Here is a 23,659-nt window from a genome sequence, read left to right as displayed (position 1 = left end):
TTGTTAGGTTTTTCTTCTTTTACATACTGAGCTTGACGATTTGTTTCCTGTGTGATTAGGTTTCAAACAGATTTGTTCCAAAACAATGAAAAAAAAATGCAGTGGCATACTCTCGCTTGAAATTGAATTTGGGATGTTTTAGGGCATACATTTTCTATAATGTTTTGAGTGAGGCATCTGCACCTAAAAATGAAGTAATGTTAGTTGACAAAGTTGACTGATAATCATCAAGAACATGATGCCACATAGGTAACTTGCTATCAGAAGTCTTGAATACACTACATTTGTTTTCAGTCACTGCCAGTACAGTGGCATACTCTCGCTTGAAATTGAATTTAGGATGTTTTAGGGCATACATTTTCTATAATGGTTTGAGTGAGACATCTGCACCTAAACATGAAGTAATGTTAGTTGACAAAGTTGACTGATAATTATCAGGAACATGATGCCAAATAGGTAACTTGCTATCAAAGGTCTTGAAATCACTACATTTGCTTTCAGTCATTGCCAGTACAGTCACTGTCTAGAATGTCCTCCAGGTCAGGCTCCAACAATAATTCCCTAACCTAAATTTTGTAAATTTGCATCATTGCTGTCTGGTTATTTTACCTTTTATTTCCATCTTGCTCGATTGTTTTGTTAGGATTTTATGTTGCAGCATAACAACACTATCAAAACAATGTTAAAATATCTGGTGAATTATTTTTTACTTTCACACTGTAAACACAACAACAACAACTAAGAATCAGTCAACTTTCAGAAATAAAATCCAGGATACACAGAGGTGTGGGCTGAATAAGTGATAATTTAGCACTGTCCACTTTGCCAATGTACCAGGTAATCCTTGTAAATGGTCAGGCCAAAAGATCAGCCTATCAGGTATGTACACCTCTCCATTAGCCCATTTTTATGGCCTGTAAGGTTCAAAGGGTTAAGGAGTGTTGCATAAAGAATGTCCTTTTTTTTCACCAAAAATGTACAAACTTTTAGTCAATATTTCTCCATACGTTGACCTTCATCATTTTTAACCATTCAAAACAGAGTTGAATGATTTTAACAATAAAATAAATTCCTCTCATTTCAAAGCTCTCCAGACAGTAGTGTGATACATGTTGATGTGAGGAGTGACTGTGAGTTCTTTTTTAGTTTTTGAGTGCTTGCCTGTTTTGTTGTGAACAAGTCATATTGATGGATCTGAAAGTTGTTGCTTCAATTCACTGTCAAAGTTTTCTTCTTTGAGATCAGAGTTCCAGCAACACTGGTCATTTTTAGTAGTTTGCAAAGCTTCTGATGCAAGTTTCAATGATATGGGATTCTTCAAATTTGCCATTACAACACAATAATCCAAATCTTTCAAATTTCTCAAAACATCCACCACTAGCTTCTATTCAAGCCCAAGTGCAATAACAGCAACATGAATCTGAACCTGATTCAACACCATGATAACTTATGAGGATATAAAAACAATGTTAATGATATGTTTAATATGTGATAGTGACATTTTGTACATGGCATAATCGCATGTACTGATTTTTGCAAAAGTCTTCAGACTTGTTAGTTTTTCTTGTTAGGAGAGAAAGAAAGACATTCTTTTTGCAACAGCCCTTATACTTCATGAGATTTGCAAACCTCATACACACAGACTACCTAGGGCAACAAGACAGACCATACAGTGTGTGATAAATATGATATAATTTTCAGAATAAGTGGGTACAGCAATGAATCATTCCAGGAGAAATAAAAACCTATCTGGCTGGTTACAACTACTGAGAATGGTCCAGTTCTTAATGTAAGGATTGCCTGTATGTTTCCAAGTAGATACCTTACCCTACTTCTGATCAAGGAAGTTAATCCACTGAATTATAAAGGAATTTTTCATATTAACCTCATGCAGTAGCTTGGTAATGGGGAAGTGTGGGTTTTCCCACCCCACTACAAAATGGAAGGAGGGAATTTGAATAAGGAAGAATACTACAGAGATGAGTGGATCAAACAGTAATATTCTGCAGAATATTCCACACTGAGAAGCTAAGCAAAGGGTTACTGCAAAATAGGGACAGCAAAAAAAGACAAACCTGGTCTTTTTTTTTTAATTTTAAGTAGCAGTAGGGCTTGGAAAGTCAAATGTATAAACTTTAAAAGTAGTCTTACGAAAATAACCCATCTCAACATAGCAATTGAGTTGGGGCAGACGTGCTTAATATTTTGTGTTATCCCCTACTCAATGAAGGTTTCACAAGAGAAAAATTCACAATGATGTGATGTCATGGTGGGCCTCATTGTCTCAAGTACAAACAAACACATATATAGATAAAAACACAATTTCTTTTGTGGAAGTTGAAGGAAAAAGAAATAAAAATTACCTTCTTTTAAAATCTGGGAAAATTAGAGCATAACAGCTGGAGGGAGACAAAACTTATGGAAACTGCAGTGTATTGTAGCAGTGTTGCAACACAAAAGAGCGTGGAATCATCCACATCCTCCACTGTAAAATCTCACTGAGAAGATGTAAATAACTAGAAGCAAGAGAAGCCATGAGATGATGAACTAGATAAGAAGTAATTTGGAACAGATGATAAAAGTCATCTCCCACAGAAGAATAAACAAGTCAAATGAGTTGTTTAAACTAGCAGGTCAATGATGAGCAGGTAAGTTATAAGAGGAAGAAGAACCCTGCAGAAAAAAAAAAAAGGATGATATTTACTGCTTGAAATGAAAGAAGTATAACTGACATAACAACAAGCTGCCCAAAAGGGCAAACAATATGATCAAGGATCTGATGATCATGCAGAGAACAAAGCTCTGATTGGATAAAACATCTGATCACCCAAGTTAGCAGCTTAAGTCTCAGGAAGGAAAGTGTGGTCTGGGAAAACAGTCAAATATTAAAGTGATGTTTCTGCAAGTTAGAAGAAATAATAAAATGTGTCTTAGGAAAAAGATGATACAGGCAACCAAAATATTTAGAGAAAAGGAGTGGCAAATGGAACTAGCAGCTATCTAGTTGTGGGAACAGATAGCAAAGATCGATGACCAACAAATAGCAATGGGCTGCTTGTGGAGCAAAACATGCCTATCATAGAAGGGGCTGAACAAAGGCCACATGTAAAGATGAAGTCATAGGAGATGTGATGAATATTGGACACTTAAGACTAACATAAAAAAGAGACCTCCAAAACATAAAGAGTTAGAAGCTCCAGACAAAAACACAAATAAGTTAACCAAAGAACAGCAATACAAAGACCCTGAGAAGGCATACTGTGAATTTAAGAAATTAAAGAGGATAGGCAAACAGAAAGAGGGTGGACCATTCCTGACTCAGAGTGAAAAATACAAAGGCCATGAAGTCTTGGTGCTGAGACCCAAATATTTGTAAACTTGCTTGATTCATAAGAGAACTTTCAAAGTGGGAACAAAGTGAAAACATCAGGAGATATAAGGAATTCTCTGTCAGAAAGATTCATTCTGAGTGAGACAGCCAATTCTGCATTAGAAATGACACAATTAACAAAAGTACATTTACAAAATATACAAAAATACTTCCTGGAAGCCCAGTTAACCTTCATAACATCACATAATTCCCTTCATATATCACTAATTCAGTTACACCATAATCACTAGTTCAAATCTGAAAAAGAAAGGCCAATCTTTCAAAAGTCATCAGGTAACAGGGTTTTATCACTTTATATTAAGACGTTTGAACCTACGTTTTCCTGACATCGTAGTTGATGTCACTTATATGAAATGAAAAAGAAAGCTTAAGAGGAAGAAAGCAAAGGTAAGAGCAGCAAAGACATTCCTGTTGGCTTAGGTAAAAACTGTCAGTATTTTCTTAAAATGTATTGAAATAGGATGTCTGGATAGCTGGAACAAAAGATAGTGGAAAATCTATTGAGCTGCCCAGGTCTCATAAAACACTTGATATAAAAAGACCACTTCACAAGAGACCAAACATAAAAAAGGTGGAGGTATACAGCAATGCACTCACCAAATTACAGAGACATTTATTAACCATATTGCCACAGGTATCCTTTACTGCATAAGATTTTTGTGTCTTACATTCAGAATGTTACTAAACTACTTTTTGTTTACATTACACCAATTAGAATAACATAAAGTTTAATAATCAATATCTTAATAGTATAGAAGTTTAAGTTATTAATTCTATAAAGCAATATTTGAAAAAATCCAGAACTTCCACTAGAGTGATGTGACACATTTTCTCTAAATACCTTCTTTTCTTTATTTTATCCATCACCTCTAACTACAAAATTAAGTTTAAATAACTCACTATAACATTGCCACTGCTCAGACAAATCATAATTTGTATAGCCTTCAATTTTGTTTGGTTACAGAGATATAAAATCAAAAAACAGTCCCCTCCTGCCACATCCACCTATTGGATCTTTTCTTTTAGGATTTCTCTTACATTTAATTATATATTACCCATAACCAATAGAGAGTAAAGGTTTTATCAGATGACAAATTACATTACAATGGGTTCTGAACAGATAATCATCAATTTAACTTGTAATATAACTTTGGTTCCCATGAAAATAACAGTGGATAGCTTGGATGAATATGTAGCTGCTCTTGTTTCATAGTTAAAAAGCCAGAAAAATGGCAATCGTTAAAAGAAACTGTCTGCTTTTGAAATGATATTATAATGCATTTTTGGTGCATTATTTAATTAAACAGAAATTATTTAATGTACTACTAACATTAGTATAAAAAGTTGGGTAAAGTGCCATCAATAATTAACACCAAGAAAAAGGAATACTCAGGTATGTATTTCGTTTTTCATGTTTATTCTTTACTTATTATTATAAATATAATTAAAATGTAAAAAAATATAGATCTCTTTGGGTTAGTTAAGGTTACATAAGGTAAATTAAATAATAATATAATAAAAATACTTCAGGATGCATGAGCATAATGTGATTTAAAAGCATACTGTGAGTTATACATTCTCCAAGTCTTTTACAGCTTATGGTAGTAATCAGACAAAATTCAAAGGACAATAAAGCAATAAAATTTAATTATAAATAGATGTATACTGGTATGAGTTTAAAGCTACTTAAAATAAACAAATTTAGTTTCATGTTACATTTGAAGTCTTTCTTGAAAGAAAAAATGTAATTTAGAATTATCTGTTTTTTTCTTTTTTTGGTGGTTACAAGGTCAATACAATTGACCAACCTTGTATAAAGTTACGGTAGAGAAAATAACAGATAAAATTTTACTGAAAATGAATATTTTAAAGGTACTTAAAAGGTTTTAGAGATAACATACAGGAAATTTGAGACTTTTAAGTTGAAAAGTTTTTTTTTATCTTAAAATGAAAATCACTTTGCACATGAGCTATTTAAAACAAATGTTCAAAACATTCACAAACAGATCTTTAGTTTATTTAAAATACTTTACTAAGGAATACGATTTTTGTAAGTGAAAGACTTATAACGTTTACTAAAACTGCAAAATTTCATGAAGTTACACACACTATATTAATAGTTAGTTTTATCAAATCTATAAATACTTTAAACATGTTCAAAAAGGTTGCATGGTTGGTCATACTGACTAACCATGTGTCGAAAGAGTTAACATATGCAAGTCCAGGTGCAACGGAAGAAGACAGATGCTCAATGTCACAGACAGAAATATTCAAATCACTATTACAGCATAAGGTAGAGGTGTAGGTAAAGAAATGATGAAGATAGTGAAACAGCTTATTTGCCCAAACTGCCAGAATCCACTGAAGGGGCACACAAAGAGTCTATAGGAAGAAAGGAGATAAAAGATTTGCAAACCTCCATAGACAAAACTTCATCCCATGGAAAAAAAATAAAAATAAACATGAGAGCTCTAGAAAATGGAAACTTATAATGATAAGAAGGATGAGCCCAACAAAGTGATAAAGACTCCCAGGTAAATAAAATACTAAATGGGAGTTAATACCAACTTAAGAGCATCAGCGTACAATGAAAACAAGCAAACTACAGCTGGTACATGCCAAATATCCATATAGTGGTAGAAATGTGAATTCAATAAGAGCATTCTGTGTGTGAACTCCTTCTGTACTTAGCTGAAAACAAACAAGTATGAATCCTGAAAGACTAAGAAAGCTCCCATGAGAAAACCTATACAACCAAAAGGGTTTCTACAAAATGAATTCACAAGTGAATAGCATAAGAGCCAAGCTTCCAAAGGATAAAAGCTTAAAGGCTGTTTAAGAAACCACTGATCAACAAGCCTTATGACACTTGATCTCTTAGGAGGGGCCAAAGCAGTAAAAACTGCCAAAATAACTTCTGTATAAAGAATGGGTACAAATGGAATACCTCAAATTAAATGAAAGGAAGTCTCAACTCCAGAAAACTAGGCATCTCAAAGAAATAAATCCCAGAAATAAAGAAAGCAATTTAACTGGGAAACAGCTTAATAATAAAATGGAACAGCATGAAAAGCAGTAGTACTGTCAGGGCTAAAGTGTGGAGCTTTAGGAAAAAAGGGTTAAAAGAATAGTAAGCTGAAAAGGTGCATCAGTAAAAGATAAAGATGAGTATGTTGAGGGTAAAAGAGGGTCAAACTAGAAGGTGAAAAATATTCCCAACTGGGTAAAAAAACATCAAAGAATAAAAGCACTAAAATAAAAAAAGAGATAAAAGTTCAATCATATATTACATTCCACAGAAATGGAGTTTCAAATCTGAGGAAGAGTTAATAACTGACAGTCAATATGAAACAAAGACAAAGAATCTGAATTAATGCAACAATCAGGTGGAAAAAGATGAGAGGAGAAATTAAAATCAAACAAAACAGAATTAAAATGCACACAAGAATCTCATCTAAGAACCACTACAAACAACTTGTGTAAGAAAACAAACTTCACATACCTGAATTATCAGAGAAAGGAGGTACAAAAAATGTTTTGTCTGATCCTTGTTACAGATAGAAGAGCCAAAAGTTAAGTCAGGTTTGTGAGAAGAGCTGCTCAGTGTGATCCAAAGGCAAGTAGAAGCTACAGATACAAAAAACCACGAGTCCTGAGTTTGAAAGGAAGAATGTAGGGTAGAATAAACCATGTGATCCATAATGGAGATGACACCATTCACTGCTAAAGAAATTCCAGTTGTCGTTTAACTAAAATAAGATAACTTCTTTGGAGGAGAATCTGAACCTTAGGAGGTTTCAAAAGTGTTGGTACAAGAACTTATATTAATATGATACACATATCTGAAGTCACTGAAAGTATTATTATTTCTGTTATTCTTTAGTAGATACATAGTACTTATTCCTTGGTCAATTTTGATTTCATTAAATTATGATTAATAACTGGCTTCTGTTGAAATAATGTGTTATATGATGATGAGGAATATTTGAGTCAAAGAAACCTTATCACAGACTATGGAACATGTGCCCCAAAATCTCAAAGTTTGATTAACAGTAAAATTTGTATAAATTCTGTACAACCACCTTGATATGAGTAGGACCTCACTTCAAAGGTGCATGACACAGGAATACAGTCAAGCAAGTATGTGCCTTACTCAACAATTGTTTATAACAAAATTTGTATCTAAGCAAATTTGTGACCTTTAACATTCATTGAGATAGGCATCAACTAACTACATGCACAAAAATATAACTAATAAAAATCTGTTTATTTCTCATTACCTTGAGATCTGTAATGAGCTGCAACTACCTTTTAAATAAAACTATGTCTACTCTGCTTAAGCTTCAATTGAAAATGTAAAATTACTGTTTCCATCAGCTTCAAAACCCCATTTTTTATTTTTTCTAAGAAACTACAAGAAAAAAGTGATCTTAATTTCAAGAATGCAAGCTGAGCATACAATTGGCTACTCTGCCCTTCAAAATGTCTCCCACAAGCAATATAACACCAGAGGGAACAAATAGAACAAACAACAGTCCAGATCAAAGTGGAAATAAATACAAGAAATGGAATGGAGATAAACTGGTGTGAAGGTAATACCACCCTAATGAACTGCTGACATCTTGGGAAAAAAAAACTATGATCTGGATACAGGAGGAAAATGTTATGGTGATAAAAAAATAAGGGAAACATTGACAGCACATATATCAGACAATGACCAGATAAAAAAAGGAGCAAAAAATATGTTTTTCAGTACAGGTGGTACAAGGAACAGGTAGTCAAGAGTCTGGGTGAATGTTGGTAAACTACACTGAGTTTCCAATCTGAAGAGAGCATAAAACGAGATGGACAAAGGAAATGAAAAGACCAAAACAAGTTGGAGAGGACAGAATAGGAAATAACTTTACAGGAATGGGAAATATGAAAGGTAGAAGATAAGGCTGCTTAATAACCAACAAGAGTAGACACAGAGAAACTAGTATCAAAGAGACAGGTAAAATAATCTAGATGTGGGGAACATTGGGATGGGGAGGGAGAAACCAATTGCTGAAAACACATCATTTTCTTTGATAAATTATTAAGTATGAAGGACAGACTGAAGGAGAAAGAAAGGATTCCATGAATGATGCATGTGAAGCTGGAGTGTGATTATGGAAGAATGACATACAAATGACTGAGATTGCCAGAAAAGGGAGCAGGAAAGTCAAAGTGGTGATGAAGGGGTTTGATTGAGGGAGGGTAATGATTATAAACCACATTTGAGCAGGCCTGAAAGGGGCATTGAGAAGGACTTGAAAAGCAGGAGTTTGAATAAAAGATAAAAACCTAGAGAATGCAGAGAGAGGAATAGGCATAAAGATAAATGTTGCACCAATTCTGACTGAAAGCAACTACTGTCAAAGCCAAAAGATATGGAAATGCAGATCAGAAGAAAGGAAGTTTAGAACTGAGGTGGATGGCAAATGTATCCCGAAGTGGAGGACATCACCTGGCACACAACCACTAGAATACATGTGGATCTGAGGACCATTCTGTAAAGAGAATCTTGACAGGATGAGATAAGCAATCTGTAACAAAACTCAGAGCACCTAGTACAATACATGCCAGCAGGCAAATGTGATAAGAATGGGCCCAAAAGAAGAATTCCAACATTTAAAAACACAAAATGAACTGTTGCCCCTTTGTCAACTGATGTAAGAGACAATAATCCAACTTCAAATGGATCATGACCAACTTACCCAGTACAAAAGGTAGGAAATTGCCAAAAGCCTAATGAAGGGCAAGTAAAGTCAGAAGATTGATGTATAGTCAAATTGGCCAAAGAACTGTGATCTTCTGGGAATCCATAGATGCTCCTAACCTGTCAGAGAAGTATCTGTAAAGAGATGCAAGTGTTGAGCCACCAGGCTAAATCAATGCATAGTGAGAAAAGAAGGATAATGGAGTCCAGGAGATCCTGACCAAAATTCGATTGATGGTACAATAAATCTCAATCTAATATTTAATATCATAAAGATAAATTTTAACAAAAAACTGAAGAACTAAATCCTATCTCATATTTAATTTTTGTGGACTACACCTTTTATCAATAATATATTGACTATCCAACATGCAAAATAATTTTAAGATTAAAAATACTTTTCTTAATCAGAAAATTGTCAAATTTTACATGCAAAAGCTTTATAACCTCTAGTTAATTATCAAACTTTTTTTTTCATATTGGCCTCAACTGTGGGTAATGAAAACAACATTGGCCACACTATTCAAAAACAAAATTGAAAAATGTTAGTTTAATCAAAATAATTGCATTTCAACTAACCTTTAATATGAAAATTTATGGGGGGTTTTCATCAACAAGTTTCTTGAAATTTGGCTTAATATCTGTGCTCAATAAGCATCTTAGCTCTGCCTCTAAATTTATGTCAGTAAGCTGAGATCTGTATCTAAACTTGAGAAAATCTAGCATAGAAAATGTGGACTCACACATCCATGTGGATCCAAACATGAAAAATAATTTTGAAATTGCAATCTTTAAACTTGGAAGACTCTCATTTATACAAATAGTGAGCCACATCTCTCTGACAGAATATTTTTGTTCACCTATTATGTGTTCTACACTTTGCAGGGTAAGCAGAATATCCTCTTCAAATCCACTCTTATCCAAAGACAAAAAAAGATGTAATTTCCCTACTGAAATTTCCTAAGTAAAATTGAAATGGATCATGCAAAACTTCAAATATCAATTTTAAATTTCTAAGTTTGGAGAAATGAGTTCAAATTTTTGAGATAGATTTTTGATCCAGTTATACAGAGATCATCTTTAGCATCAAAGAAATCATAGTCCTTATTATTTTCTAGAAAACTATTCAACTTTGCAAAATGTCAAATCATTCTTTTGTAATTGCTCTGCAAGGAGGTTTAGCTTTAATTGAAATTCATGAATATACTGTGATTGCTCATTTATTATTTTACCTCTTCCCTGAAGCTTTGTATTCAAATTATTCAAGTGAGCCATCATGCCACACAGAAAGTGCAAATCACACTGCCATGACAAAGTTTCAATTTCAGGGAAATTTTCAATTTTACCTTTTTCAACAAGATACTCTTTTACTTGAGGAAATAAGGAAGTAAATTGTTCCAACAAGTTTCCTCTACTTAACCATCTTACATCAGTAAGATCATTAAAAGTACAGTCACTGCTTTTCTTCAAAGACTCAATAAACTGTCGATGGATGAGAGACCTTCTACTTCTAATATAATTCACAATTTTTACAATACCCATCAGATTTTTCAATTCATCACTTTTTGACACTTGAGCACATAAATTTTCCTGATGCAAAATGTAATGAAAAGATGACAGCATGGACTTCACATTATTTTCAATTAAATGCTGCTTCAAAAGAGAAATAAATCCTAATTTTGCCCCGGTCATGGTGGGAACATTGCCTGTTGTGACAGAAACCAGATATTTTAAGATCCAGATTGAATTTTGATATTTCAAGAAATTTTTGTGGAAATGTTTTTTTCCACATGTTCAATCTCATAATCCACAAAGGCCAAGCATTTTTTCCCTCACTTGAAGATCTAAAGTTACATATCAAACACAAAATATCAACTGTGCAGTGTCACTAACATCTGTTGACTCATCTTGTGCTAAAGCAAAATACAAAGTCTTTTAGTTGTTCAAGAAACTGGCTTCTATGTCTTTCACCAACTCTAGCATTCTATGGATAATTGTTCTTTGCCTTAATTGCAAATTATTTACCTTTTGAAGAATATCATCTTTTATTTTTAAATCATAATTCTCTAAGAGAGTTTCAATGACCATAACCAATATTTCTTTTACTAGTTCAGCATCAGAAAATGATTTCTTTTTTTGAGCTAGAATCTAAGCTACTTTATAGCTAGCTAACGTAACTAGATGTATCAATGATAAAACATATTTTTAGGTCTCCCTTTTGTTCATGAAGTTGTGCTTTCAGATGGCTAATTTCATGCATACAATTTTTGCTATCAACTGGAAATTTTACATCAAATTTGTTATGAAAATTGTTAAAGTGTTGCTCAAAGTTACATACTTTATTATTCCTAAAAACTTTGTTACACAAAAGACACACTGGTTTATTATTTGCTTTAATCACTGCAAATTTCAACTCCTAACTTCATTAAATTATCGTTTCATGTTTTTCCAGTCTCGTGCCATTCTCTTTTCAACAGTAATGCCAGAATCAATTAAATTATCTTTATTTTCTGTGTTCACCATCATCTGGATTCTTTCATTTTCGAATTATCTACTTATCCATATTATGAGATTAAAAACAAAATATATTTAAACACTTGAATGTTGCACAATAAAAATATGTTTGCAAGCACATGAAGAACAATGCACAGTCAATAATAAACATCTAAATCAGACTGACTTCACAAAATGAGCAGAGTCTATGGCAGTGATGAAGCATGCAACATTAGCGATGATGTGAGGCAGTGCAGTTGCTGATTACTAAATTTGTGATAAAAAATAAATGATGGAAAAAGTTGATTCCTAAACTCGAGCTGGCCACAACTGTGCTATCTACTAGCCACATGTGGCCAGTGTCCATGGGGTTGCACATCCATTCTAGAATGACAACATATTATAACAAGAAACCATAAATGTTTAGTCTAAATAGCTTAAGTCTCATAACATTATACATCTATATACACACACACACACACACACACAGCTGTATCTAATTAATACTACATAAGCTGGAATGAAATGGTAAATGTACAATCATGTTACTTTAACCAACTGTATGAAACTTGCTTTCACAAAGTGACCTGTCTTGAGTTTTTTCTAATGAATCAGTACTTTGTAAAATACATTTTCACTTTGGTTATAACACATTATATGTGTATGTATATATACATATATTATTACTCTTTACTATTACTATTTTTAAATTTCTATTACTCTCTTAAAATATGTAACAAACAATAAATAAATAAATATATATAACAATTTTTTTATTAAGAACTTAGTTCTTGTTTGCCTGCTTGCTAAAATTTACTCAGACTTGTTAAATTTTGCATGTGGAATATATAAAACAAAATACTTTTTTAGGTTTTATACATGCATTTTGAAATAATCAAATATTATAAGTTACTCTATCACTATTGCAGAATTCTACAGTAAATTATCAGGCTTACTAACTAAACTGTATTTGAGTAAAAAATATACTGTTTACTGAACAACCTTTTTCTTACTACTTCCTTTGGTGATTCAAGATAAAGATATAACATTAGAAATTTCCCACATATAAAGACAGAGAAGACCATCAGGGATACATTATGAACTTTTGATTAGTTTTTCACACATTATAGACAGAAAAAAAAGTACTTCAAGTATTTCCAGAAATATAAAGTGGTGACAAGGGCCATTTTGTTTGATTCATTAAATGTAGTGATATCTTAGCAAATACAAAAGATAAGAGGTTTTTAATTTATATTCTTGATTGCCAGTATCCGTAATTTGAGTTTCTAATTAATAAGGAACTATACTTTGCATTTTGACTATAATTTGAATCAAAGTTGTATTCAACTTACCATATGGCACATAAAAATCTACATTCAGAAATTTTGTTTTGGTATTTAGTTTTAAATGCATAATACTGAATGTATAATATTGAAACATGAAGTTTAATCTACAATGTGATACCAAACTAATTAGCATAAATTCATAAAATAGTTTATCAATAAAATTTTGAATATAAGTCTACAAACATGATAACACGTAGCAAAGGGGTTAATGTAATATAACAATACATTATAATAAGAACCACTAATTCATCTTAAGATAAACTTTTCATATAATAGTATTTTCATACCAAATAAAAATGTAATAAAATTTCTATAAGATGTCCAAAATTGCATTTTTTTTACTGTGTGAAATATGAAGAACACAATTTGAAAAATCACTCACGAAAGTCATTAACACTTTTATTTAACGACTTACCTTATATAAACTACTTTTCCATCACAGGTCAATCTTTTCCATCCAAATGGGACAGTTACACTTTCTGGAAGGGAGGTGTTCCCCTGATACAACACACTTGATGAAAAAAGTAAATTCTTTCCCTGGTTTCCAACAAGGTGAGTTGGGGTGCCTTGTATACAAGGTTGTCTTTCAATAGTTACTGTTGGTTGAGAACATTGCAACAAAGCAACAGAATTAACATTAGAAGGACAGGGGCTACGACCATCACATTCTATGTGTAGCCCTCCATTATTTAGTGGTGTCCATGAAGGACAAACAGGTATGTATCGTTCAAAGGATGCTGACATGCTACTGTCACGGACTGGTTGAAATCCTAAAGCTGATGACAAAGGAGAACATGCTTGGGCAAAATAACGTAGTCGCAGACTGGAATGGTTAGATTTTGGCCCCACCACAGTTGGTATAGTGTGAATAACCCCCATAGATGAGTTATTAACAGTTCCATCAGCAGGAAAGTTTCCAGTGCAACCTGTATAAATAGTCTGGTGTGGAACCAGGGAATTATTTTTGATCCCTAGGTGGTTGACTGCAGACATATTACTATTCAATTTTTCAGCAGAAGAACAACAAATAACAGTTTTTCACCACACATAACAGGGTCATAAGAAAATATCTTATTACCTTCAATTTATCACATTTTCTTATATGTCCTTTTATTTCTAGACTTTTAAAAAATAGGACATCACTATTTTTAAAAGTAGTTCTTGTTGGATTCATATCAGCATATTCCATCATTCACTAGAATAAGAAAAAAATATTATCCAGACTGTTTTAAAGAATGTGGTTGATTTCTACTGCTATCATGTCAGAATTCAAAAATCAAGACAATACAGTACAACTATAAAAATAAAAAAAGCTCATTATAAAGAAGTCTAAATATTTCCTTTAATCTCTTATAGTTAAAGGGAAGTCCTGAGCCTGAGAAGTGACACTAAGGGGAAAAAGGGTCGACATTTGAATCTAACTCCCCTTTCACTCCACTTGTATTGAACACTTACATCAGCTGGTATACATACATATATTACACACAGAATATAAATGTTGCACTTTAGAAGATATAATCAGACAAACAATTTTCATTAATTCACTTCTTTAATTATAAATCCTCCTGTATTTCTATGTAAATTGATACTTTTTATATTAATATGTTATCAAGCTACTTACAAAAATATCTATTTAGTTAACACTCCTACGAAAAGACATTTCTAGTCCTGATTTCTTCAAGCCCGTTCCCCTGGCTGTGGTTTTGCTAGATAGTAGATAGGGACAGTGGGAATCTCGTTAATCCATTCATTAATGGATTTAAATGGCAATTTCATTTAAATACAAAATTATTAGCCTAATATTAATAACCTTTCAAGTTGCTCTGGGGCCTATTAGGCCCCACTTTTCGTAGGAGTGTTAAATACTTTGTTTCCTTTAATAAATTTGATGCTAGCTGAGGACCAACTCTGAAATGTTACAAAAGCTATATATATATGTATACACACACACAAGTGTGTAAACATATACGAGAACAAATATATGAAATTTTTTGCAAAAGTTCACATGTATGATAAAAATCACTAAATACACAATTACAAATTTTTATTTAACACCAGTCAAGAGAGTCAAGGCATTTCTTTTTACTATGGGGTTGTTGGTTTACATTGTAGAAACTGTGAAACAAAAAAGACAGATCTGTATTTAAACACATCTTAAGTCAAGAAACACAACTTTTTGTTGCAAAAACTAAATAAATATTTGAAAAGTTATGACACTTTTATTTCCAAGTGTATTTGCACAGTAAAGCAAATGGATATGGTAATACAATTACCATGCGATGGTATCTGTTTAACTGTTCTGCTGTGACTGAATTTAAGAAATTAATGACTTCAGTTGATTATCTCTTGGGAAATTGTTATTGTAAACATCATCTCTGTGTCATACCTCAAGCTTGCAGACTGCATCTTTAAGTATAATGGTGCAATTCCATTCAGACACAATGAACACCAGTGTGTCTCTGTGAGGTTACTGTAACCTTCTAGAAGAAGTAATGACAAGGGTGCCATGTTTCTTATGCTTAACTGCCAGGGCTATAATACATTAACAAATTTCCATGTCATATGTTACACTGAACTGGTCAGGATATGAAGATCGAGTTTTTTCAGACATTCTTCCAGAGCCCATTTTATTCCAATGATCCTTGAAGCCTTTCCTGAACATTTCGCCAACACCATCCTTGAAATGGTCTATATAATTTTGGCCATAAATTTTACTGTGCTCTAGATTTAACATCCAACCAAGAGTAAATTCCTTATACAGTAGCCAGAATTCAATTTACTTCTTGTGTCTGCTTCTCAATTACCATAGGAATGTCAATCCTCTTTCCACAATATTAAAAAAAAAACAAAGGAGTAATTTTTTACAACAATTTTCAGCAAAGTATTACTTCTATCAGACATATTAATTCAATTGTAATAGCATGCATGTTCATAAAAAATGCTATGAACTTTCAATTTTACACAAACAGAACAATAATAAAAATACCGTAAACCTTTTTGAAGGATAAATAATTACATTAAATGCTTGGGTTCAACACTGTTTATGACATGTACATATTCATTACATAATTCAGTATTATTTAAGGAAAGTTGCCCTAACCAGGGTTTGAGCTTGGAACTCTTAGCTCACACTAATGCTTAAAAATAATTCTCTTGAAATTCAGTTATCATATTTCGAGTTCACTCATTGAATACCCATTCCAACCATTACAATACCTCCAACACTTAAACAAGACTTGCCCTTGACTGTAAAATGGAATAAACATCACAATCCATTTTCTCTCTCCAACAACACAATTATGCACACCATATACTAACTAGTTTCTAAATCAAGAATTCTAACAAACTGTTTCATTTACTATCCACTGAACTTAGTTGAGCCTCAGGAGCAAAATACCATTACTATGACAAAAACATATACAGAATTGGACAAATAAATACCAAATGACTTTTAAATACAGTAACTTCAAAATAATGCATGTAGGATATCACAAATTGAATGAATGTTAGTATAATTTTTATGGGACTAGCCTTAACCTGTTCAGTGCTATAAATGAGATAACTCGTCCAAGCCGATCGGTAACACAGTGCCACAGATGTGTTAATTCATTCTCGATAATACTTAACTTCAACGCTAGATGTCAGCACCATACATGCATTTGGCCTACTTACAAATTGTTTCACTTTCGATCCAAAATGCATCACAAAAAAGTTACAAAATGAAGAAGCATTAGAGTTGTATTGTAGCAGCTGAAATACTTGGCAGTAAACAGGTTAACAGTGTTATGGAGGAAAAAGATCTTTGTATTTTGATTGATAAGTGTCTCTGGCCACCCAAACAATGTGCTGTTGCTAGTGGCAGGATATGCAAGAATTTTAGGTTGTATTCACAGAAATACTGAATAGAAGTCTAAAGGGGATAGGTCACATTTTGAAGTCTTGTGTTCAGTTTTGGGTGCTCTATCTCAAAAATGACACTAAATATTTGGAAAGGGTTCAAGTTGTTTGGTTGTAAGGCATATATTAGTGAAAACAACTAAGCTATTTCCCCCAAATAACGGATAAAAAAATAAAAATATTATAAAATATAAATCAAATTAAAACAAAACAAAAAGTAAAATTTCTATAAAAGATCTAAATACAATCAAAAAGGGTAATGACCCATAAAAGTTAAAAATACAAGGAAGATGAACAGTGTAACCATCAACAGTGACATTGTTTGACATCAGGGATAAACCAATAGAAAAGATATGGCAAAAATGGTGCTATCACACACTGCTGTAAAAACAGCAGAACAGTAAAACATAGGTTTTGTGACTTTAGTGTCATAAAGGCACTCATCAGTGGAACAGTCCCAGATAAAAGAAAATTATGAGTTAAAAAACAACTATAACTAATGCAGATTGGATGACATCAACCATGGCCAATCTCCTTCAAAATGATAAGAAAATTTTCACTGTCCATTGGGTCATTGTCAACCCTCCAAGAAAAGTGAAGGGGGAGCAGATAGAAAGATAAATGGCAGTAATATGCTGACAAGGTCCATTAAAATAAACTTAAGAACCAGTATTGAAGAGAGAAAAGTTGTGATCCAAGAGCATATGCTCTATGGAATGACCTCTCCCATCAATATCAGCACCACATTAAAGTCTTCCAGGAATAAAAAAGGAGATGGCAACTGTTCAATGAAAGCATCAAGGTCTAATAGATTATTTTCTTCAGGAAACAGGTAGAGAGAACAAACAGTAATGGTACAACCCAAGGAAACATGAACAGCAACAACCTCTTAGAAGGTATCAAGTGGCAAAGACAGGGTGAACAGATGCAGGTCAACCAGCAGTACCTTCCTCCATGCACTTGTCCATCACACAACCTGTAATTTCTTTATAACAAAAACTGCTAAAAGGTGACTGTATTGGTAGGTTTCAGAAATATTTCCTGTAAGAAAAACACACAGGATGATAGGAATCAGAGCTGTAACATAATCCAGATTAGAATGGAAACTTCGACAGTTCCACTGTATCAAAGTGGCCATTTATATTTATGTAAAGGAGAACTGAGTGTAGAATCCTTTGGTTTACAATGTCATTTTTCTGCTCTCAACCAAGAGATCAGGTCAGTGTCAATAGATGTAAATTCCAGCAACTAAAGGTGTGAATCATTCTATATCTCAGTGCCAAAGAAGGTGGGCCCGAATAGTCACTGGAATGAATGGTGGGAACAGAGACAACAGTAAACACTGATGTGTCAATCTGCTTACCCACAGATGGAGAAAAATCTCTCACATGGTTTAAGAATAACTTAAACTGTGTTCAAAACACAGAAAGGTCTGTCACTCCCATGGAGGCAGTGGAAAGTAGTGCAGCAGTACATATGAAGTAGAATTGGGGACAACAATTTCTAAGTCTCAGGGTAAGAAATGTTGCTAATTGTTTTCAAATGCTCTAACTCTTTCTTCTCCAACCACCTCGGGTGAGAACAAAAGTAAGATAGGTTACAGTCACAACAATAAACACAGTGAGAATCCAGTTTACACTTGGAGGCATCATGGTCTTTGGCACCTCAATGAGCACACATCAAAGAACCACAACATGAAGCCTCTTCAAGTGACCAAACAATTGGCAATGGAATCATCTGAGAGGTTTGGGAATACATAACCTTACATTACACTTCAGATAACCTGCCATAACAGCACAGGGTGGATGTGGATATGTAAATGTCAAAATAAGAACAATGGTAGGCAGCACAATTCCATCCTTACAAGTGGGGATCTGACTCACTGCATAAACTCCTTGAATAGAGAAACCAAAAGTTATAAGTCCTTCTCAACAATATTTCCTCATGAGGAATTCAGAGTAGCATGGGGAGCAACCTCAATGGGTGTATCTCCAATGGCCTTCAAATTCATGAGAAGTTCACTGTGTTTTGGGGTAGATGGGTCTACCAACATGTCACCAGAATGAAGTTTTTTGACTAACTGAGGAGAGCCAGCAAGCCCCTCTAATCCCTTTTTATTAAAAAGGGGCATTTGCCCTAAAGGTTTGTCTGACAAAGAATGTAGTATGAGAAAATTAGATAGAAATGTGTAATGAGGTGGAGACTGCTGTTCAAAATCTTCAAGATGTGGCCATTACCAATGATATGTATTTTTATTATTTTATTTTTGTTTGGATTGGGGGAATCCATAGCGACCACACTAGCTATAAGAGGATTCACTACAATGCTAAACAAGGACACTAGAGCAACAACAGGATTTTGTGAGCATTATACCCAAACACCAGCATCAAACAATGTCCATAACACCTGTTGAGAATGCCCAACACTGGTACTCTATTGAACCTAGCCCAACAGATCCAGTCGACAAACATGAGTGGACATTCAGATTCCAGAGGAGGTAATCTGAAAAAATAAAACCTTCTCTGGGAGGTACCCTCACCATATACAGGCATTCACACCAAAGGAGGAAAGGGTTCAGAAAATGGCTACTTTTGATACCTATGATGGAAGGTTATCATATGATGATAAGTTAAAAACACTGAGTTTGTTTTCTTGAAACAAAAATAGTTAGATGGGACCTGCCTGAGATGTTTAAGATAGTTGAGTGAATTCATAGTGTTGATCCATCAAAATTTTTCATATTTAATTTTGGGAATGGTAAGACTACAGTAAACAAACATAAATTTTAGCAGGGAATAATACATCTTTAGCTAAAAGCCTTGTTTTTCAAAAAGGGCATTTGGCCTTTGGAACAGGCTGCCTTTAGATGTGGAAGATGCAGTTAATTTAAGGGGAATTAAGGGAAAGCTTGATAAATGTCTGAATGATATGGTCTGTTTTTAAGGGTTAAATTTAATTTGGTGAATAAGACAGCTCAAACAGATCAAAACGTCCCTTGGTGTCCTTTAATGTTGGTTATATAATGTATGTACAGGTATCAATGTGGTTAAGATAACTACCCTCAAAATGGCTTGAACCCTAGATTTTTGGTCACAAGGATGCTATACCAACTCAAGTCCCAGAATAAATTACATATTCTGACAATTACAATAAATAAGCAGCCTTTCCTGTAATGTTTACATTCCAAACTGTATACATAAAAATGATTAATAATTAAAAATACAGTATATTAAATGTCCTATTGCTTATTATGTTATTACTGCTTTTGGTATTAATAAGCTTAACATGGATTTTTAAAGCAAAGTAAAATGGCAAATATAAAAGTTGAAACTTTTAGAAAATAAATTCTAAACAAATATTCACTTGCATATGTACAATAACATTTCCCAAAATTTAAACTAATGTGCCAAACTCCATTTCCTCACATCTTGATAATTTCTTTGATTTGGGTGATTCTTTGGAAATACAAATATCTATCTGAATGCATTTTCAGGTAACAAAAAATAAATATGAGAACATGTTACTCACCACTCCACAGAACAGATATATAGTTACAATCTTATATTCAAGAATAATGGAAAGACAGGTGTATAGAAAGAAAATAAAAAACATCAGCTCCTTTAAGAGAATACAACAATGCAAAGTAAAATTCATGAAGTGTTTCTGCCACAGAGAGACAGATAAGCTAGTGAAAGCATCACTTAATAGAAGACAGTATCCATTTTTAACTGGGAATACTCTAGCTATTTTGATTATGTTTAAATATTACAGAATGACTTGAATGAATTGATTAGTTGGACAAATGACCTTTAATTATAGTTAGTAGAGGGTAACAAAGCTTACCACAGTTTGGATCATGTATGTAATACAGATGGAAAACAAATGAAGTATGACTGAAGAAAAGGTTTCTGGCATAATGATGAATAAACCACTCAAGTCATTCCAGCAGTGCTCTCTTGATTATAGTAAAGTCAATAGAATTTTAGGATATATTTATAGGCATACTGTTTATAAAGCAAATGAAGTAATTACCTCTTTATACAAATTACTAGTTAGGCATCACTTTAAATACTGTATATAGTTTTAATCTACGAAAGGATATCAAATAAGTGGTAATGGTTAAGAGAAAATAAGCTTCCAAATTATCAAAGACATAGAGTAAAACCATCAGAAACCTTTAAGTATTATGTAAAAAAAATGACCTGAAAATAAGAAAATTATGGAACTTTCCCATTTCATTTCTTAATTTTTGCTAGAAATAATATCAAAGATCAAGATTTTATTCAAATATAAAACTGTTCATAATGCTATAATACCCTCACATTCCATAATTTAAAATTTTGATTATAAATGAATGTATTGGATTGCTGTAACAAACCAAAGTAAGTATTAAAATTGTAAGAGTTCATAATGTAGTTTTGAAAGTGAAGGTTTGCCTATCCAAATATTTCTAAATCATTCTGTAAAGTGCTTTCATTCACAGATTAACTATTTATTAAAATGTTTGATAATTCTCTGACTATTAATTTTACACTTTATTAGCCTAATAAATAAAACGCTAGTTTTAATCAAAATGTGACTTAAAACCACAAATAATGTGTTCTGTCAAATCCATGTTAGTGTAAACAAGATGTATTTTAGATTACCAAGTTTCAGTAACACAAGGGACAATAAAGTTTATTACTTTAAACTGAAAATAGTTTAACATTTTAACTACTACATTGTACATAGCAAAAGAAAAGGTAAACTGTGTTCTTGTTCTTAGGATTACTTAATAGTATTTTGATTTTGACTTGCCAGAGAAATGAATTTTGTATAGGTGGAATGCAACAAAGCTGATCCAAAAGTTTAACTTTAAAAATAGTCTCTAATTCATTAACTTTAAATATTTAATCATTATAAAAAGCTAATGCTCATTTTTCATTTTTATCTTGTTGAAGATGCTTTCTTGTATCTCACTTGTGTATTAACTACTAAGTATCTTTATGTGAAACACTGTCCTGATTAATGCATCACAGTAACATTTCTTTTCTTTTCTGTGAATCATATATCTTCAATTTTAGCTACTAAGTTGATTCTCAAGAAGGAAATGATTATCTTACAGAGGTTAAGATCACTTGTTTTCTAAAAAAAAAAAGAAAACTTACAAAATTATCACATTTGAAGTTTACAAGATTATCTGGTAGATCAATAGGATAACAGCCTCTAATTTGTTTTATTTTTAACAGTAAGAATGGCAATTAAATTATGGAATAAATTACCATTGACACTAGTGGAGAATAACATTTTACAGGGGTTTACAAAAAGAATCAATGATTTCCCAAGAAGTAAAGGGTTCGTTTAAATTTCTACTTTTATCAAAGGCAGGTTTGCTACTACAGCTTTTTAACTGTTGAAGGGCCAAATGGTCCCTTGTTTTCTGTAGTTTAAGATATTTTCAATCTTGGCAAAAAAAAAAAAAAGTATTATAATATGTCAACCACACCGCATCTGCCACACCCAGTGGTGATGAGGTAGAATAGATGGCTCATATACATGTCAATGCAAATTACAGAAAACAAGTTGTTTCCTTTTTCAACACATAACCATTCAACTAAATTTACCGAAATATCCCCAACATTTCTTTTAACCTTTTTTTTACTGTAATGTACAATGTTTTCACCTTAATGTCCTGCTTCAGTTACAACTTTCCCAACCATAAATGTCACGGTACTGTATATTACTACTAACTTGCATTAAATATATTTTATAACTTAAAAAAGGAATGTTTATTTATCTTCCAAAGTGACATTGTGCACCGATGCGGCTCACGTGACAGTACAGTACAGAGTACTATCTAGCATCAGGTTTAGATTCAAAGTTAGAGACTAAGTACTTTGAAAGTGGTCTTATATGTTTGGAAATTGAATTACAACTACCATAATAATAATAATAAGTACGTTTATCACCAAGTTCAAGCCCTAAATGAGTAATATACTATGAATACTGCCAGTAACAGTAATATTACCAGCACTACTTTTATTACTTACGTTAAGACGTGGATCTTATAACAATCTCAGTAATGATAAACTGCCGAATACCAACCGTCTTCGAAAGACTAACTGATTTCACATTAGTAGTATTAGAATTTGTAATCTGTAGTCAACGTTAGTACCACGTTACTATTTCAGTATTTGTAATAATAATAGTAATCGCTAAATCATTTTTCATGCAGTTGATTTCCCCTTGAGCTGATTCCAACAACATGGATTAAAATACACGTGATTAAACGAGTCCTGCAAAACCTAACAGTCTTCCTGTTAACGTTAAAAACGTTTTCGCTGATGTTTCACATTTCGAAGAATGGATTAGATTACAAAACTATTCTTCACGATAAATTCAACAAACCTTCTAAATATGGCTTACAAACCCATGATCCTTCAGTAATTATCCTCGAAGCAGACTATACTCTTAAAAGCGTCTCAGTTGTGCTTGTCGCGTTTTTAACTATATTGAGGTAGGTGGAAGTCGTTCTTGTGAATTGAGAGCCGTAGCGAGTAATTCATGATATGAGAAGTAGCTTTTAGCAGGAAAAGTTTGTTTGAATGTGATGGAAACCTAAAAATAATCCGTATTCTGAGTTGAAACGTTGTTTTTATGTCACTGAAACAGAATTTTCTTACTAAGTCGAAGCTACCGGTAATTCTACTAAGACTACGAGAGAGACTCGGTGACTTCGGACTTCAGAAACTTTTACTCTCAGTGTAAATACAATTTGTTTTGTTTACTTGTAACAAAAGTCATATGTGATAA

The 23,659-nt window shown here is 32.9% G+C and overlaps 1 pseudogene across 1 annotated transcript in view; it reads right to left on the bottom strand.

Annotated features, from left to right (window-relative positions):
- LOC143232714 (uncharacterized) overlaps positions 1–23,311 on the bottom strand; it is a 70,905-nt pseudogene extending 47,594 nt beyond the window's left edge. Inside the window, exons 1-2 of the transcript XR_013017689.1 lie at positions 22,897–23,311; positions 13,386–14,165 (exon numbers count right to left, since the gene is read on the bottom strand). The product of XR_013017689.1 is annotated as an uncharacterized LOC143232714 (transcript). The remainder of the gene's footprint in view (positions 1–13,385; positions 14,166–22,896) is intronic.
- Between the last annotated feature and the right edge of the window lie 348 nt (positions 23,312–23,659).

This window comes from Tachypleus tridentatus, chromosome 11 (genome assembly GCF_004210375.1).
Source record: "Tachypleus tridentatus isolate NWPU-2018 chromosome 11, ASM421037v1, whole genome shotgun sequence".
Lineage (NCBI taxonomy): Eukaryota > Metazoa > Arthropoda > Merostomata > Xiphosura > Limulidae > Tachypleus > Tachypleus tridentatus.
Note: the sequence above shows the minus strand (reverse complement) of the source record. Positions and strands in the feature narration are given on the sequence as shown.